General features: G+C 37.2%; 1 non-coding gene across 1 annotated transcript; it reads right to left on the bottom strand.

The window, feature by feature from the left end:
- Positions 1 to 9,938: 9,938 nt before the first annotated feature.
- On the bottom strand, positions 9,939 to 10,010 carry Trnaq-uug (transfer RNA glutamine (anticodon UUG)). The gene has a single exon. It is a non-coding gene; the product is annotated as a tRNA-Gln (tRNA).
- Positions 10,011 to 18,597: the final 8,587 nt, after the last annotated feature.

The raw sequence follows: 18,597 nt of genomic DNA, 5'->3' as shown, positions 1-18,597 counted from the left end.
ACATAAAAGAAGAGTTTCCTTCGTTTTATTGATTTCGCTAATAATCGAAATATTTTTATTTCAAAGATAACCCAACCAACTGTCATTCACTACCTTCTATCGGTGGCTTCATAGTGGTGAAGATATTGAGGTGGTGGTGGTTGTGCGTATATTTCCCAGATGTTGACTGGCGTTGAGTTTATTTTTAAACAGTCATCGGCAGTTTCAAAACATTTTCATTCACTTGGCCTGCTGTGTTAAGCATGGCCAATAGGCATATATATTTATGTGTATACATACTTATGGGCCTAAGTGATACACACAAAAATGTTCTGTGTATAAGTATATCATGTGAATGTTGCCAACGGAGTTTTATGCTACTTCTTAGCCTAGTGGATAGAGAACAGGATCGTCGTTGAAGAGGACGCAGGTTCGAAACGTGGGTAAAATCGATTTTTAAATAAATATTTTTTAATACTTATTTTTATTTCAATAAATGTATATTCTTCAATTTTTATTATACCCTCCACCATAAGATGGGGGGTATACTAATTTCGTCATTCTGTTTGTAACTACTCGAAATATTCGTCTGAGACCCCATAAAGTATATATATTCTTGATCGTCGCGACATTTTATGTCGATCTAGCCATGTCCGTCCGTCTGTCTGTCGAAAGCACGCTAACTTCCGAAGGAGTAAAGCTAGCCGCTTGAAATTTTGCACAAATACTTCTTATTAGTGTAGGTCGGTTGGTATTGTAAATGGGCCATATCGGTCCATGTTTTGATATAGCTGCCATATAAACCGATCTAGGGTCTTGACTTCTTGAGCCTCTAGAGCGCGCACTTCTTATCCGATTTTAATGAAATTTTGCACGACGTGTTTTCTTATGATATCCAACAACTGTGCCAAGTATGGTTCAAATCGGTCCATAACCTGATATAGCTGCCATATAAACCGATCTTGGGTCTTGACTTCTTGAGCCTCTAGCGTGCGCAATTCTTATCCGATCAGAATGAAATTTTGCACGACGTGTTTTGTTATGATATCCAACACTTGCGCCAAGTATGGCTCAAATCGGTTCATAACCTGATATAGCTGCCATATAAACCGATCTTGGGACTTGACTTCTTGAGCCTCTAGAGGGCACAATTCTTATCCGATTTGAATGAATTTTTGCACGAAGTATTTCGTTATGATATCCAACAACTGTGCCAAGTATGGTTCAAATCGGTCCATAAACTGATATAGCTGTCATATAAACAGATCTGGGGATTTGACTTCTTGAGCTTCTAGAGGGCGCAATTCCTATCCGATTTGAATGAATTTTTGCGCGAAGTATTTCGTTATGATATCCAACAACTGTGCCAAGTATGGTTCAAATCGGTCCATAACCTGATATAGCTGCCATATAAACCGATCTTCGGTCTTGACTTCTTGAGCCTCTAGCGTGCGCAATTCTTATCCGATCGGAATGAAACTTTGCACGACGTGTTTTGTTATGATATCCAACAACTGTACCAAGTATGGTTCAAATCGGTCCATAACCTGATATAGCTGCCATATAAACCGAACTTCTTGAGCCTCTAGAGTGCGCAATTCTTATCCGATTTGCCTGAAATTTTGTACGACGGATTCTCCCATGACCATCAACATACGTGTTTATTATGGTCTGAATCGGTCTATAGCCCGATACATCACCCATATAAATCCATCTCTCTATTTTACTTCTTGAGCCCCCAAACGGCGCAATTCTTATTCGAATTGGCTGACATTTTACACAGGTCTCCAACATATAATTTAATTGTGGTCCAAACCGGACCATATCTTAATATCGCTCTAATAGCAGAGCAAATCTTCTCTTATATCTTTTTTGCCTAAGAAGAGATGCCGGGAAAAGAACTCGACAAATGCGATCCATGGTGGAGGGTATATAAGATTCGGCCCGGCCGAACTTAGCACGCTTTTACTTGTTAAGCATGTTAATTAACTTGATGATAAACGTAATGACAAAATTAATATATCAGTCCATAGGGCATGATGTGTATAAGAAGAAAATTGGAAAATAGTCAATTTCAATGTAAGGGAGTGGGAGCGGAGAGGAAAATTTTTTGTCGGAGCGGAAATGTGGTACCCGCTCCGGATCCCTGTTATAAGCAAAGTACTACTTTTTCGCCTATTTTTCTCCAACGTTTCGCCGATTTTTTTTGTGTGGAGTTTGAAAAGCTGATCGGAATACTCTGCTTAAGCCTGCACCCAGGATTCACTGAATAAGGTTTAGCCAAGTGATCAGCCGACATACAATTTTTTTAATTTTTGGCAGTACTTGGCATTGAAGATGTCAACTTATTCATTTTTTACATTTATTCTTGGTTTACGTTTACTCCTTTTTGATGACATTTTTAATCGGCAGATTTGACATGCTTAATGATATTCATGGTGCCTATTCACTTAATATTTGAACAAGTGACCTAACCTTCTATTAGTGAATCCTGGCCTGCACCGGTAATTTATGCAGAACTTCGTTGGATGGATGTCACTTCCATACAATTTTCGCAGCACTACACTTTAGAGTACTAAAATAGAACACAGCTATTAAGTTTTGTGAATACTGGTGTTTATTTCTTAATTTAATTTCATGTTTTTTTGTTTTGCCGAATAAAAAGCAAAACTAAATAAACCCTTTGAATTAGATGAGTTTAAATGGAAAAATGATTTTTAATTCATTTATATTTCATTTATTTTTAATGTAGCATAGACTAATTTAATTGACTGAGCGTTCAACTTGGTTGCCCAAAAAGTAATTGCGGATTTTTCATATAGTCGGCGTTGACAAATTTTTTCACAGCTTGTGACTCTGTAATTGCATTCTTTCTTCTGTCAGTTATCAGCTGTTACTTTTAGCTTGTTTTAGAAAAAAAGTGTAAAAAAAGTATATTTGATTAAATTTGAAATATTTATTAAAAATGCATTTACTTTCTTTTAAAAAATCAGCAATTACTTTTTGGGCAACCCAATATTTTATATATTAAAGGGTTACCATGTTTCCAAAAAAGATTGATTTTGAGATTTTATAAATATTAAGTAGATGACAATTTCAAATTGAAACGGCAACCATGGTTATGTACAACAACATACCATGCACCATAATGACTTATGCTGAAAAAGTCAATTAATGGAGCATACTTTTAGGCTATACAAATTATACCTTAAACAGTTTTGGAATATAGTAAATCATCTAATTTAACAATTTCTTTCCCTATCCGCTATTGAATGGTGTATATAATAAGTAGGTCTTTTGGTTTGTAAGACCTCCTAGTGTTGGTCTAAGACCCTATAGGGTTCAAGAATTCTTGATAATCGTCATAACATTTGAATTCGATCTAGCTCTGTCCGTCCATCTGTCTGCCGAACGCACTATAACCTTCAAAACAGTAAATCTAGCAGCTTGAAATTTACTACTTATTGGCATTGTTAGCTTGGTATTGTAAACATATGAAATCGGTTCAGGTTAAGATATATATACGGTTTTGCAATAAAGGGTATTATTTAGGTATACAAAGAAAAAATATTTTTTTTTGAGATAAATTATCGGAAATTCAGTTCATACTAAAGAGGAAGGTATGCCGTTAATAATAATAATAAAAAAAAATTTCAACCAAATGGTCACCACGATCACGCTTTGAGGACCATATCCATTTAATGAAAAGTTCCGTAACCTTGCAATTGGGTTACGTTGCAGCCCTGTGTCCTCGGTAGCCTCACGAATTCTATATTTCAGGTCTTGAATCAACTCCCGGCAGTTCCCGTACACTTTATCTTTCAAGTGGCCCAAAGAGAGCAGTCACAAGGTGGTGCTAAATCATAGGATAGTGATATCCTCTCTCAGAGATATACGATTCAAACCGTACTTGGCACACTTGTTGGGAGTCATAACAGAACACTATGTGCAAAATTTCAGCCAAATCGAACAAAAATTGTGGCTTCCGATACCCGGTTTTGACTTCTTCATCCTCTTGAGACCAAAATTTTCACCAGTCCATAACCTTATATGGCTTCCATATAAACCGATCTCCCGATTTTACCTTTATCTTTAGCCTCTAGAGGGCGTAATTCTTACTCAATTTGGCTGACATTTTGCACAGTGATTTTTCTATGACCTTAACATATTTGCCAAATATAGTCCGAATCGTCTAAAACCAGATATTGTTCCCATATAAATCGCGCTCTCCTGATTTACCTCTTGAGCCTCTAGAGGGCGTAATTCTTATACGATTTTGCTGAAATTTTGCACAATGCCATCTACTATGGTCTCCATCATACAAGTCAAGTAAGGCTCGAATCGGTTTATAGCCTGACATAGCTCTAATCAGATCAGGTTTAGTTTTTGACTGGTTTGGCAGAAATTTGGTACTTATTTACTAAATTTATTTTGTGTGAATTTTTAACAGAATTCAAGGTGGTGGGTTCCCAAGGCCGCACTTACAAAAAAATGTACTTGTTTTTTATTAACTATTACTCGAAATTGTATGTTCCATTTGTTTGTTAAGCAAAATAACTTTTAAAAATTCCTCCCTATAATTCCTTGTGACTATTCAAATGTATTTATAATGAAACTTAAGCTTTTTATGTGTGTTTTTGCTTTTCGTCCTTTCTCTGGTGTGGGACGGACGTGATTTTCTGGACAACCATGATGCCATGCCAACATTTATCTCAGCTATCACAATTTGTTGTGCATGTCCCTTTGGCCTTTTGCTTCCACTTTCGATTTGTTTACATTCATGTTTGGTTACAAAAACAAAAAGGACGAACTTAAAGCATTCATTTCGTGTCAATTACAATATGCTAAAAAAGGATGAGAGGATGTCCTCCTCCTTTTTTCATTGCAAGAGTTTTTCAGAAAAGTTGTTGGTATTTATGTTTAAATAACTGTTTAAGACATCTATATGGGGGAAAAAGTGGTTTAATAGGGTGGGTGCTAAAAGAGGATGAGAGGATGTCCTCCTCCTTTTTTCATTGCAAGAGTTTTTCAGAAAAGTTGTTGATATTTATGTTTAAATAACTGCTTAAGACATCTAAATGGGGGAAAAAGATGTTTATTAGGTTGGTTTAGAATGAGAGAATTGACATACTTAAATGGTGATTTTTTATGGGCCAAATTTTACAGGGTGACAAGTTGATAGTTGTGTCCAAACGTCTTGTGTTAAAGTGAAAATTGTTCAGTATACTCTGCCATTTCATCTTTGAGAGTTCCACAAACGAGCAATGACTACACATCGATGAAATTTATAATCGAAATGGGTGCTCTGTGGCTTTGTTTACGGACCGCGGAACAAACGGTGCTATCAACGGAGAACTAAATCGATCCGTGATAACCGACTTTTTTGACTCAAATGGCTGAGTTGGACTTAGTTAATATATGGTGCCACACAGCTCGTGAAACAATGACCATATTGAAGTATGAATTTGGTGAGCAGTTTTTGGCCCTTTGAGTTTGCCGTCAAGATCATGTAATTTGATGCCCCTTGACTATTTCTTGTTGGGTTATGTAAAGTCGTTGGTCTAGGTGGACAAGCTAAAAACTATTTAAGCCTTAGAGTATAACATAATACATATTGTACGAGAAACGTAGGCCTAAACGCTCGTAAAAGTGGCTGGAGGATACAAACTTCGCCATTCCTTTTCAGACATTTCGAAATATTGATGTAATGGCTTTGATATGCTTAATCGCTGACCACTCGTCCTTCCGTTAGTGGAAAGAAGTCTAACATATCTTTGAAAGCTACCACTTCCAAACTTTATACAACTACGAAATGTGCTAAATCTGGCCGCATACGCTAAAGCTCCCTAAAAAATTGTCCCTATTTAAGAGCCCAAAGTAGAACTGGCGAACTATCGGTAATCGTTACATTCGATATTTTCGACATTTTTAAAAATAAATATCGATAATATCGATACTATGGTTAATTTCCCATCATCTATATTTGAAACGAAAATGAGACGTAACAACTAAAAGCGTGCTGAGTTCAGCCGAGCAGAATCTTATATACCCTCCACCATGGATCGCATTTGTCGAGTTCTTCTCCGGATATCTCGTTTTAGGCAAACAAAGGATAAAATAAAACAAGTTATGGTTCATTTCTGACCATAACTGAATTGAATATTGGAGACTATAGTAACAGTCATTGTGTAAAATGTCTGCCAAATCTAGCAAGAATTGCGCCCTCTAGAGGCTGTATTAGGTTTAAAGCCTAATACAGCCTCTAGAGGGCCCAATTCTTCATTCAGACTATATTCAACACGTATGTTGAAGGTCATGGGAGAAGCCGTTGTACAAAATTTCAGCTGAATCGGATAATAATTGCGGCCTCTAGTGGCTCAAGAAGTCAAGACTCCAGATCGGTTTATATAGCAGCTATATCAGGTTATGGGCCGATTTAAACCATACTTTGCTCAGTTGTTGGAAGTCATATCAAAACACTTCATGCAAAATTTCAGCTGAATCGGATAATAATTGCGGCCTCTAGTGGCTCAAGAAGTCAAGACCCCAGATCGGTGTATATGACAGCTATATCAGGTTATGGACCGATTTGAACCATACTTAGCACAGCTAATGAAAGCCATATCAAAACACCTCATGCAAAATTTCAGCTGAATCGGATAATAATTGCGGCCTCTAGTGGCTCAAGAAGTCAAGACTCCAGATCGGTTTATATAGCAGCTATATCAGGTTATGGACCGATTCGAACCATACATAGCAAAGCTATTGAAAGTCATATCAAAACATCTCATGCAAAATTTCAGCTGAATCGGATAATAATTGCGGCCTCTAGTGGCTCAAGAAGTCAAGACCCCAGATCGGTTTATATGGCAGTTATATCAGGTTATGAATCGATTTCCACCATACTTAACACAGTTTTTGGAAGGCATAACAAAACACGTCGTGAAAAATTTCAGACAAATCGGATAAGAATTGCGCCTTCTAGTGGCTCAAGAAGTCAAGATCCAAGATCGGTTTATATGACAGCTATATTAAAACATGGACCATTTACAATCCCAACCGACCTACACTAATAAGAAATACTTGAGTAAAATTTGAAACGGCTAGTTTTACTGCTTCGAAAGTTAGCGTACTTTCGACAGACCGATGGACGGACATGGCTAGATCGTCTTAAAATGTCGACGAATATTTCGAAAAGACTAATATTTCAAGAGGTTACAAACAGTATGAAGAAATTAGTATAACCCCATCCTATGGTGGAGGGTATGAGAATCAGGAGATCAGTTTATATGGAAGCAATATCAATTCACAGACAAAAAAAAAACAAATTTAATAAAGTCAGCTGGAAGTCATTAGAGAAATTACGGTACAAAATTTAGCCGAAACGGATGAAAATTGCGCCCTCTATAGGTGCATTGTATCTTATAAGCTACATTCAGTATCGGATTGACTATCGATATGAAAACCCTCGATCGATATTCAGACAAAAAATAAAATATCGATAATATTGATAGTGTCATCGATATTTTGGCAGCTGTAGCCCAATGAGCTCTCTTTAAAAGATTTAATTTTGCTTTATTCATTTTCCACCAATATCCACACATCATTTTCGTTCCACCTTAATACACTTATCATTTCATTTTTGTATACAAAGTTAATTTAGTAAGTAAATACAGTATGGCATCATTTAAAATTCATAAGTTCAGAACAGATGATTGATGATGTTATCTATCATCTAATGCTGCATGATTTTCCATATAGGGGAGGAAAAAACGAGTTGAGCAGACACTTCAAGTTGCGGAAAGTTGAGCAATGACTTGTATTGGTTTTTATCAAGGATAATTTAAGCAAACGGGCAAAGAAAAATTATACAAAAATTTAATTTAAACAAAAAGTCATATGGAGGAAATAAATTATATGGGCGGATATATATAACGTAGGTTGTGTTTATAAGATTTGTTGTCTTGAAGGCAGATAGTGCATATAAGTTGGTTAGTTCATATATCTTGTTATAGTGTTGCCACCATTATCCACTAGTTCAGTTGGTAACCCTTCGAATCCGGTTGTTTTATTATTTTTAAGTCGGACTTCTCAACTATTCTACTCTTGAGCTTGTCGTCTCCATTCTTAAATAGTCCTTCTGGTAACCATTTGACTCCTCCTATTTGTTGTTTTTAAGCGGCTGACTGCTATTCCTCACTTGTACTGCCTGGACTGATTCGATTTTTATACCCACCACCAAAGGTTGGGGTAAGCGTAAAAATCTCAGACCATCTAGCCATGTCCGTCCGTCTGTCTGTTGAAATCACGCTACAGTCTTTAAAAATATACATATTGAGTAGAAACTTTGCATAGATTCTTTTTTTGTTCATAAGCAGGTTAAGTTCGAAGATGGGCTATATCGGACTATATCTTAATATAAACCCCATATAGACCGATCTGCCGATTTAGGGTCTTAGGCCCATAAAAGCCACATTTATTGTCCGATTTCGCTGAAATTTGGGATAGTAAGTTGTGTTAGGCCCTTCGACATCCTTTTTTAATTTGGCCCAGATCGGTCCAGATTTAGATATAGCTGCCATATAGACCGATCTGCCGATTTAGGGTCTTAGGCCCATAAAAGCCACATTTATTATCCGATTTTGCTGAAATGTGGGACAGTGAGTTGCGTTATGCCTTTCGACATCTTTCTTCAATTTCGCCCAGATCGGTCCAGATTTGGATATAGCTGCCATATAGACCGATCTCTCGATGTAAGGTCTTGGGCCAATAAAAGGGGCATTTATTGTCCGATTTCGCCGATATTTGGGACGGAGAGTTGTGTTAGATCCTTTGATATGCTTCTTCAATTTGGCACAGATCGGTCCAGATTTGGATATAGCTGACATATAAACCTAACTCTCGATTGAAGTTTTTGAGTCCATAAAAGGCTTATTGTTTGTCCAATGTCGCCGAAGTTTGGGACTTTTTCATACTTTTTTAATTTGGCCCAAATAGGTTCAGGTTTGAATATAGCTGTCATATAGACCGATCTCTCGATTTAAGGGTTTGGGTCTGTAAAAGGCGCATTTATTGTCCGATTTCGCTGAAAATTGGGACAGAGAGCGGTGTTAGGCCCTTTGACTTATTGGACCACTCAATGCTCGTGCTCAATGTCCGTGCCGGATTTAGTCCAAATCGGATCATATTTCGATGTAGCTGCAATGGGGGTATAAATTATGTACTTTTTCAACGTATTATAGCGAAAGGTGGCTTACACATATACCCTAGGTGGAGGGTATCCAAAGTTCAGCCCGGCCGAACTTAACGCCTTTTTACTTCTTTCTGATGTTCTCGCCAGGAGTCATAGACGGACTTGCTAACTTCTGCGCCACGATGGCCTTCCAGAAAAGTATCGATGCACATCTTCTAGCAAAAAAATTATTTCTTAAACTCCCCACAGACTCCAACTTTTAAAAATTCATCATCACTCCTCCTCTGACCGGCTTACACAACTTCCTTCTTTTAGTAACTCTAACAATTTATGCATTAATTAGGCTACTATAGCAATAAATGAAATTAAATACATTGTATTATGAGTGTCCTGCTTGTGTATGAAAGCTTCCAGCAACATGTTGCACTTCCAGTAAACTACACCACAATCTCTCTCACAGAATTCGATATACTAGCTGCAACAAGGACATGAGTATCATGCCCATATCCTTTTCACATTGTCAACCATTTGAAAAGGGTAGGAGGAGGAGGAGGAGGGCAAAGAGCATTCAGTTGAGTTTTAAAATAAACAATGAAATGCTAATTTATCACGTTGTAATATAATAATGATGACATTTTATGAGCCAGAGAAGGAGAAAATCTAAATGGTAGCATGGAGATTTTATGAAATTTGTAAAGGATTTATGGGATGGGAGGCAAAGAGTTTAGAATACCTTCAAAATATCATATAAGGTTTAGTGGTAGAAAGGTTCTACCGAGATTTGAACTCGGATCGCTGGATTCAAAGTCCAGAGTGCTAACCATTACACCATAGAACCGTAATGCAACTTAAAATAAAAAAATATCCCCAAACAGAAACCCCCCAAACAAAAGCTCCCAAATAAATGCCCCAGTCAGAAGACTTAGTAGCTGTAGCTGGTCTAAAAATAATATGCCGTGATCATAAAATGTGCGTCTTCTCTGTGGGTACTTATGAGGCAGTTGTCTTTTTTATAGACAAGGGATGTTGCCTGAGGCATTACTGAGTAGGGGATTTATTTTTTTAATTTTGAATTTGGTACGTTGAAATATTTATAACACTAACGGCCTTATTAACAAAATTTAATGTAGATTTAAAATAGGTTTATTTGAGAAATTTCCTTTATGGAACTTTCAAATAAACCTATTTTAAGGCTTCATTAAGTTTTGTGTATAAGACCGTAAAAGTGTATGATCAAAACAAAAATGTTAAAAATATATAATTAAACAAAAAATTAATAGCAAAATTAAATTTAATAATTGAAACTAAATATTTAATTTTCCATCGTAAATGCAAATCAGATAAAAAAAATAATATTAAGAAAACTCAAAAAAAAAAAAAAATAAATTTTGATATGAGAACCATAAATTTGCTATTTAAAAAAATAAAAAACAAAATGAATTGAATTTTTACTTAGTATTACAATAATTGAAAAGAAACCAAAAAAAACAAATAAATATTAAAATACAAAATTTAAAACTGCAACAAGTAAAAGCGTGCTGAGTTCGGCCGCGCCGAATCTTATATACCCCCCACCATGGATCGCATTTGTTGAGCTCTTTTCCCGGTATCTTTTTTTAGGCACAAAAGGGTTAAAAGAAAAGAAATGCTATGCTATTGGAGTTATATTGTATTAAATTATGGCTCGATTTGAACCATAAATGAAATTAATGTTAGAGACCATAGTAGAAGTCATTGTGTAAAATTTCTTCCAATATGAATGAGAATTGCGCCCTTTAAAGGCTTAAGAAGTAAAATAGGGAGATCGGTTTATATGGCTATGGACCGATTCAGATCTTATTTGACGCGTATATTGAAGGTCATGGGAGAAGCCGTTGAACAAAATTTCAGCCAAATCGGATAATAATTGCGCCATCTAGAGGCTCAAGAAATCAAGATTAAAGATTGGTTTATATGGCAGCTATATCAGTTGTTAGAAGACATAACAAAATACTTCTTGCAAAATTTCAGCCAAATCGGATAGGAATTGCGCCCTTTAGCGGCTCAAGAAGTCATGAATTGCGCCCTCTAGCGGCTCAAGAAGTCAAGTTCCCAGATCGGATTATATGGCAGCTATATCAGGTTAGGGATCGATTGGTACCATACTGAGCACTGTTGTTGGAAGTCATAACAAAACATATCTTGGAAAAATTCTGCTAAATCGGAGGAGAATTGCGCCCTCTAATGGCTCAAGGAATCAAGATCCCAGATCGGTTTATATGGCAGCTATATCAGGTTACCGACCAATTTAAACCATATTTGGTACACTTGTTAAAAGTCATAACAAAACGATTTATATGGCAGCTATATCAGGTTTTGAACCGATTTGAACAATACTTAGCATAGTTGTTGAAATTCATAACAGAACACATTGTGCAAATTTCAGCTCAATAGGAGCAGAATTGCGCCCTCTAGCGGCTCAAGAAGTCAAGTCATTTAAGATCGGTTTATATGACAGCCATTCACCTAAATCGGATAGAAATTGCGCCCTCTAGAGGCTCAAGAATTCGAGACCCCCGAATGGTTTATATGACAGCTTTATCAGGTTATGGACCGATTTTAACCATACTTAGCACAGTTGTTGAAAATTATAATAATTCACAGCTATATCGAAACATGGTCCGATTTGAACCAATTTCAGCCTTGACATTGAGTGGTCTTATAAATACAATCCACTGTTCAATTTTGTAGAACAAAATATTGGTCTTTTTGGTAGCTATTGGGTTGTCCAAAAAGTAATAGCGAATTTTTCATATAGTCGGCGTTGACAAATTTTTGCACAGCTTGTGACTCTGTAATTGCATTCTTTCTTCTGTCAGTTATCAGCTGTTACTTTTAGCTTGCTTTAGAAAAAAAGTGTAAAAAAGTATATTTGATTAAAGTTCATTCTAAGTTTTATTAAAAATGCATTTACTTTGTTTTAAAAAATCCGCAATTACTTTTTGGGCAACCCAATATATCCAAATAATATATAGAAATATAGATCTGAACCATATAGGACTCGGATGTCGAAAAGCCTGTGTCAAATTTCAGCGAAATCAGATAATAAATGCGCCAAGACTTTAAATCGAGAGATCGGTTTATATCGGTAGCTATATACAAATCTGCTCCGTTTTGGGCCATATTAAAAAAAGGTTGTCGAAGTGCTTAACACAACTCAAAGCTACGAATTTCAGCAAAATCGGACAATACATGTGCCTTTTATGGGGCCAAAACTTTAAATCGAGAGATCTGTCTATATGACAGCTATATACAAATCTGCTCCGATCTGGGTCAAATTAAAAAAAGGTTGTCGAAAGGCTTAACAATACTTACAGTCCTGAATTTCAGCGAAATCGGACAACAAATGCGCAATTTATGGGCCATAGACCTTAAATCGGAACATCGGTATATATCGCAGTTATATCCAAATATGGACCGATCTGGGTCAAATTGCAGAAGGATAACCCAATTTTCGGCGACATTGGACAATAAATGCGCCTTTTACCTCAATTCGAGAGATCGGTCTATATGGCAGCTATATTCAAATCTGAACCGATCTGGGCCAAATTGAAGAAGGACGTCGAAGAACGGCTTATATGGAATCAAGAAGTCAATTCGAGAGATCGGTTTATATGCGAGCTATATCAGGTTATAGACCGATTTAAACTGTACTTAGTTCAGCTGTTGGAAGTCATAACGGAATACTACGTGCAAAATTTCAGACAAATCGGAGAAAATTTATGGCTTGTAAGGGCTCAAGAATTCAAATCGGGAGACCGGTTTATATGGGAGCTATATCTAAATCTGTACCGATATGGCCCATTTGCAATCACCAACGACCTACATCAATATTAAGTATCTGTGCTAAATTTCATGCGGCTAGCTTTACGCGTTTGACATTTATCGTGATTTCGGCAGACGGACGACGGACATGGCTAGATCAATGCAGAACGTCGAGATAATCATGAATATATTCACTTTATGGGGTCTTAGACGAATATTTCGGCCTTGCACAACCGAGCAGATAAAGAAAATGGAGAAAGTTGGGAACCACAACTTTGAGACAGTCAGTAACTTTATCTACATCGGCACCGCCGTAAGCGAAATGAATGACACCAGTTTTGAGATAAAGCGAAGAATAATACTGGCAAACAGATGCTACTTTGGACTAAGTAAGCAGTTTAGAAACAAGGCCACCTCTCGACTGACGAAGGTTACACTATACAAGACACTGATACTACCCGTGCTGTTATACGGTTCTGAAGCTTGGGTACTTGTGAAAGCAGATGAGGCAGTGCTTGGAGTATTTGAGAGAAAGATTCTTCGTAAAATATATGGACCAGTTTGCGTTAACGGAGAATATAGGCGACGTATGAACCACGAGTTGTATGACGACGATAGCATAGTTACACGCATCAAAATACAACGGCTGCGTTGGCTAGGTCATGTTGTCAGAATGGATGAAGAAGCTCCAGCAAAGAAGTCTTTTGAAGGCAAACACGGTGGTACACGCAACCCGGGAAGCCCAAAAGCCCGATGGAAAGATCAAGTTGTGGGAGACACCTCGAAACTTTGTGTCAGAGATTTTAAAATGAGCGCAGAAGATCGAGGCGCTTGGAACGCTATTCTACGTTCGGCTAGTGGAACAAATATTCTGTCATAGCCAATTAAAGTAAAGTAAGACGAATACTTCGAGGTGTTACAAACGAAATGACTAGATTAGTATACCCCCATTCTATGGTGGTGGGTATAAAAACTTCTTGTTTCTTGTGTACCTCCACAATCTCCATATCCGACATCCACAGAAAGAACCACCAATGATATCACCCAATATTTTGGTAAATTTGCAAACTTGTCGTAAAAGAAGAGTATCTCTGCATCATCAATTTTTATTCAATTCCAAAAGCATAGCTTTGAGAAAAACGTCAATGTTTGTACTTACCAAAAACTCCCATAAAAGTTCTCAATGGAGTTTTAAAATGTAAATAAACAACTTTGTTTGTCTAAACACTGAAAACTTCCTTCATATGAAATTGAGTGGAAATTTGCAACCATTTTAAGTTGTCATTGTGTTTCGATTTGAATTGAAACATTCGGTGATGTCGAACATCAACAAGGCTATAAAAGAAATTTTATTAAAAGAAGGTTGAAGCGGTTACTGCAATCATAAAAGAGCTTAAGTGATAGTTAGACAAGATGCACAGTGGGATAGAAACTACAAACAAGAAGTAAAAGAGTGCTAAGTTCGGCCGGGCCAAATCTTGGGAACCCATCACTATGGATCGAATTTGTCAAGTTATTTGAAAGACTTTTTCAATGTATCTATGCGCTACATTAAGTTATTGACCAAAATTTCAGGCAAATCGAGTAAAAATTGTGCGCTCCAGTGGCTCAGAGTGTCAAATTGGAAGATCGGTTTATGTGGCAGCTATATCAGGTTATCAACTAATTTATACCACACTTGGCACAGTTGTTGCAAGTCATACCAAAACGGGTCGAATCTTGGGAACCCACCACCATAGATCCTGCTAAAAATTTATACGAAGTATAGTTAGTTGAAGAAGCATAATTTTATTCTACTTACCAAACTTCTGACAAACCAGCAAAATTAAAGCTTCTTGGAACCGAACAATGATGACCGAGAGACCGGTTTACATTGGAGCTATATCAGGTTATAGACTGATTTGTACGGTATTTGGCACAGTTTTTGAAAGTCGTAATAGAACACCGCATGCAATTTAAGCTAAATCGGATAAAAATTTCGGCTTGTAAGGGCTCAAGAAGTCAAATCGGGAGATCGGTTTATATAGGAGCTATTTCAGGTTATAGACCGATTTGAACCGTACTTAACACAGTTATTGGAAGTCATAATAGAACACTATGTGCAAAATTTCAGCCAAATCGAACGAAAAATGTGGGTTTCAGGGGTTCAAGAAGTAAAATCGGGAGATCGGTTTATATAGGAGCTATATCTAAATCTGAACCGATATGGCCCATATGCAATCCTCAATGACCTACATCAATAATCTGTGCAAAATTTCAAGTGGCTAGCTTAATGCGTTCGACCACCATCGTGATTTTGACAGACGGACGGACGGAAGAACGGGCATGGCTAGATCGAATCAGAATATCGAGTCGATCCAGAAAATATATACATTATGGGGTCTCAGATGAATATTTCGAGGTGTAACAAACGGAATGACTAGATTAGTATATCCAATCCTATGGTGGTGGGTATAAAAAGAGGCAGCAGGCGAGGGAGAAATATTCGAACGATACTTGGATCAATACCGTCAGATTCGATTGCATTCGATGTAACTTATTTGTTTTTTACAAGCTTTTTTCGTGTCTATCCCACTGTACGACGTCTGTAGATGTGAGCGATACTCTATGATCAACACAACATATCTAACGATGTGAATCGTCTTGGAATTTTAGTCAAAAAACAAGTAAAAAGACATTAAATTCGGCCGGGACGGCTATATGACAGCTTTATCAAAACCTGGACCGATTTGAGCCAAGGTGCAAAAAAATGTCGAAGAGTCTAACACAACACACTGTCCCCAATTCCGGCCAAATCGGACAATAAATGCGCCTTTTATGCCCCCAAAACCTTTAATCGAGAGATTGGTCTATATGGCAGCTATATAAAAAACTGGACAGATCTGTTGCATATTGCAGAAGTATGTCGAGGAGCTTAACTAAACTCACTGACCCAAATTTAGGCGACATCGGACAATAAATGCGCCAAAATCGGATTATAAATGTTGGTTTTTGGCCTAAGACCCTAAATCGGTGGATCAGTCTATATGGGAGCTATATCAAGATATAGTCCGATATAGCCCAACTTAACCTGCTTGTGGGCAAAAAAAAATCTGTGCAAAGTTTCAGCTCAATATCTCTATTTTTAAAGACTGTAGCATGATTTTATCAGAAAGACTGACGGACATACGGGCGGACAGACTAGATGGTCTTAAATTTTTACGCTGATCAAGAATATATGTACAATATAGGGTCGGAAATGGATATTTCGATGTGTTGCAAATGGAATGACAAAATGAATATATCCCCATCCTTCTGTGGTGGGTCGAACATCTTACGTCTAGAGATATCGCGAAGATAGAAACCCTAGCATTTTGAGACAATCCTACAAGGAATAGGAAGAGGATATAGAGAGGAGGCCACCGTAGCGCAGAGGTTAGCATGTCCGGACGTTGAATGCTTGGGTTCGAATCCTGGCGAACCCTTCAGATAAAATATTCAGCGGTGGTTTTCCCCTCGTAATGAACATTTGTGAGTTACTATGTCATGTAAAACTTGTCTCTAATGAGGTGTCGCATTGCGGCACTCCTTTCGGACTCGGCTATAAAAAGGAGGACCTTTATAATTGAGCTTAAACTTGAATCGGACTGCATTGATATGTGAGAAGTTTGTCCCTGTTCCTTAGCGGAATGTTCATCGGCAAAATTTGCATATGCATAGGAAGATGATATCTGGGTATGTTGGAAATTCTTCAGAAAACAAGAGGACAGAAACACTCAGTACAGGAAAACAAATAACAATAAGGAACAGAGGCTAACTTCTCACCTATCAATGAGTGCTCTCCGATTCAGGTGGAGCTCAATGCTAAGGGACTGACTTTTTATAGATGAGTCCAAACGCCAAGCCGCAGAGCGACACCTCTTTGGAGAGAAGTCTTTACATGGCTTCTATATATGACGTAGTACCTGATAAATGACGCCAGCTTTAGGAGGGTATAAACACCGCTGACAATTTTTTTCTTATGTTCTAGTCAGGATTCGAACCCAGGCGTTCAGGGCCAAAGGCGAATGTGTTAACCTCTGACCTACGGTGGTAGAGCTGGCAAAATATCGATGGCACTATCGATATTTAATTTTTTGACAGAATATCGATTGATATTTTTCCGATGGATACTATTGCAAAAGTAAAATTTGTTGCAAAAATAAGCAATCCGACACTGAATGAATCCTTTAACATACATTGCGCCTATAGAGGGAGCAATTTTCATCCGATTAGGTTAACATTTTGTACAATGATTTCTGTCATGACTTTCAACTGACTTTATTAACCTTGGTTCCCATTTTCGTTTAAAATATAGGTGATGGGAAATTAACGATAGTATCGATACTATCGATATTTATTATTAATATTATCGATACTATCGTTAATATCCCATCACCTATATCGTAAACGAAAATGAGAACCAAGGTTAATAAAGTCAGTAGGAAGTCATGAGAGAAATCATTGTACAAAATGTTAACCTAATCAGATGAAAATTGCGCCCTCTATAGGCGCAATGTATGTTAAAGGATTCATTCAGTGTCGGATTGCTTATTTTTGCAAAAAATTTTACTTTTGCGATAGTATCCATCGGAAAAATACCAATCGATATTCTGTCAAAAAATTAAATATCGATCGATATTTATTATTAAAACTATCGAAAATATCGAACGTTGCGATTATCGTTAGTTTGCCAACTGTATGCGGTGACCTCCTCTTACCGACACTAGGTAAAGTTAGGTTAGGTTGAAAAGAGAGTGCGGGTGTTAATGCACACTGTAACCACCAATATGTAATGTCGAAAAAAATCTATGTTAAGAATTCTGTTCTACTCACAAAATCTCTAATTGTTCTCCATAGCACTCCTCTAAGTCGGTTCATCTCTGATAGTGTTTCCGCACCTAAATGCCAGCGTCTGTTAGCCACGAAAGCCGGGCAATGCCATAGGAAATACTCCAACGTCTTATAATCTTCTCCACATGCCCTACACATGCTACACCTTTTCTGCATAAGTGAGCTGGTATTTCTATGTGTCCCGTCATGATGCGAAAACTATGCTGATCTTCCTCCTACTTCCTTTCAGTAATAGACTCGCATTCTCACTATGCGAACTCCATAGGATTGTAGATATAGGTTGGCTAGAAAAAATTGATCCCTACCACCTATCTATGTATGTTGGTGGTTAAAAAAATGAAATATTTAGAATGAAATCTAAAACCCTTAAATAGAAAATGTAACTTTTTTCAAACCGACTTTTGGCCATTCATATCGCATTTCACAACCTAATAAAAATGTGCTTCAACATTTGAAGTGACACTTCAAATAGACTGAAATTCACATTTTACCAAACAAATATTCGCATATCACAACTTTTGTTTAAAAGTCACATAAAAAATGCTAGAAAAAAAAAAAAACAATAGCAAACAATTTGGCGTTATGCCAAATTGTTACTGGGCCACCATTGCATCCATTTAGTTTCGAATAAATTCCAAATGCAAGAGATACTTGTGCTGAATGCACTCTTCGTTAGTCAAACAAAGGATACACATGTATGCAATGAGGCATCCTGATACTGATGAAATGCAATGTCGAGTAGCAGCAAT

The sequence above is a fragment of the Stomoxys calcitrans genome, chromosome 3, assembly GCF_963082655.1.
Source record: "Stomoxys calcitrans chromosome 3, idStoCalc2.1, whole genome shotgun sequence".
Classification (NCBI taxonomy): Eukaryota; Metazoa; Arthropoda; class Insecta; order Diptera; family Muscidae; genus Stomoxys; species Stomoxys calcitrans.
Note: the sequence above shows the minus strand (reverse complement) of the source record. Positions and strands in the feature narration are given on the sequence as shown.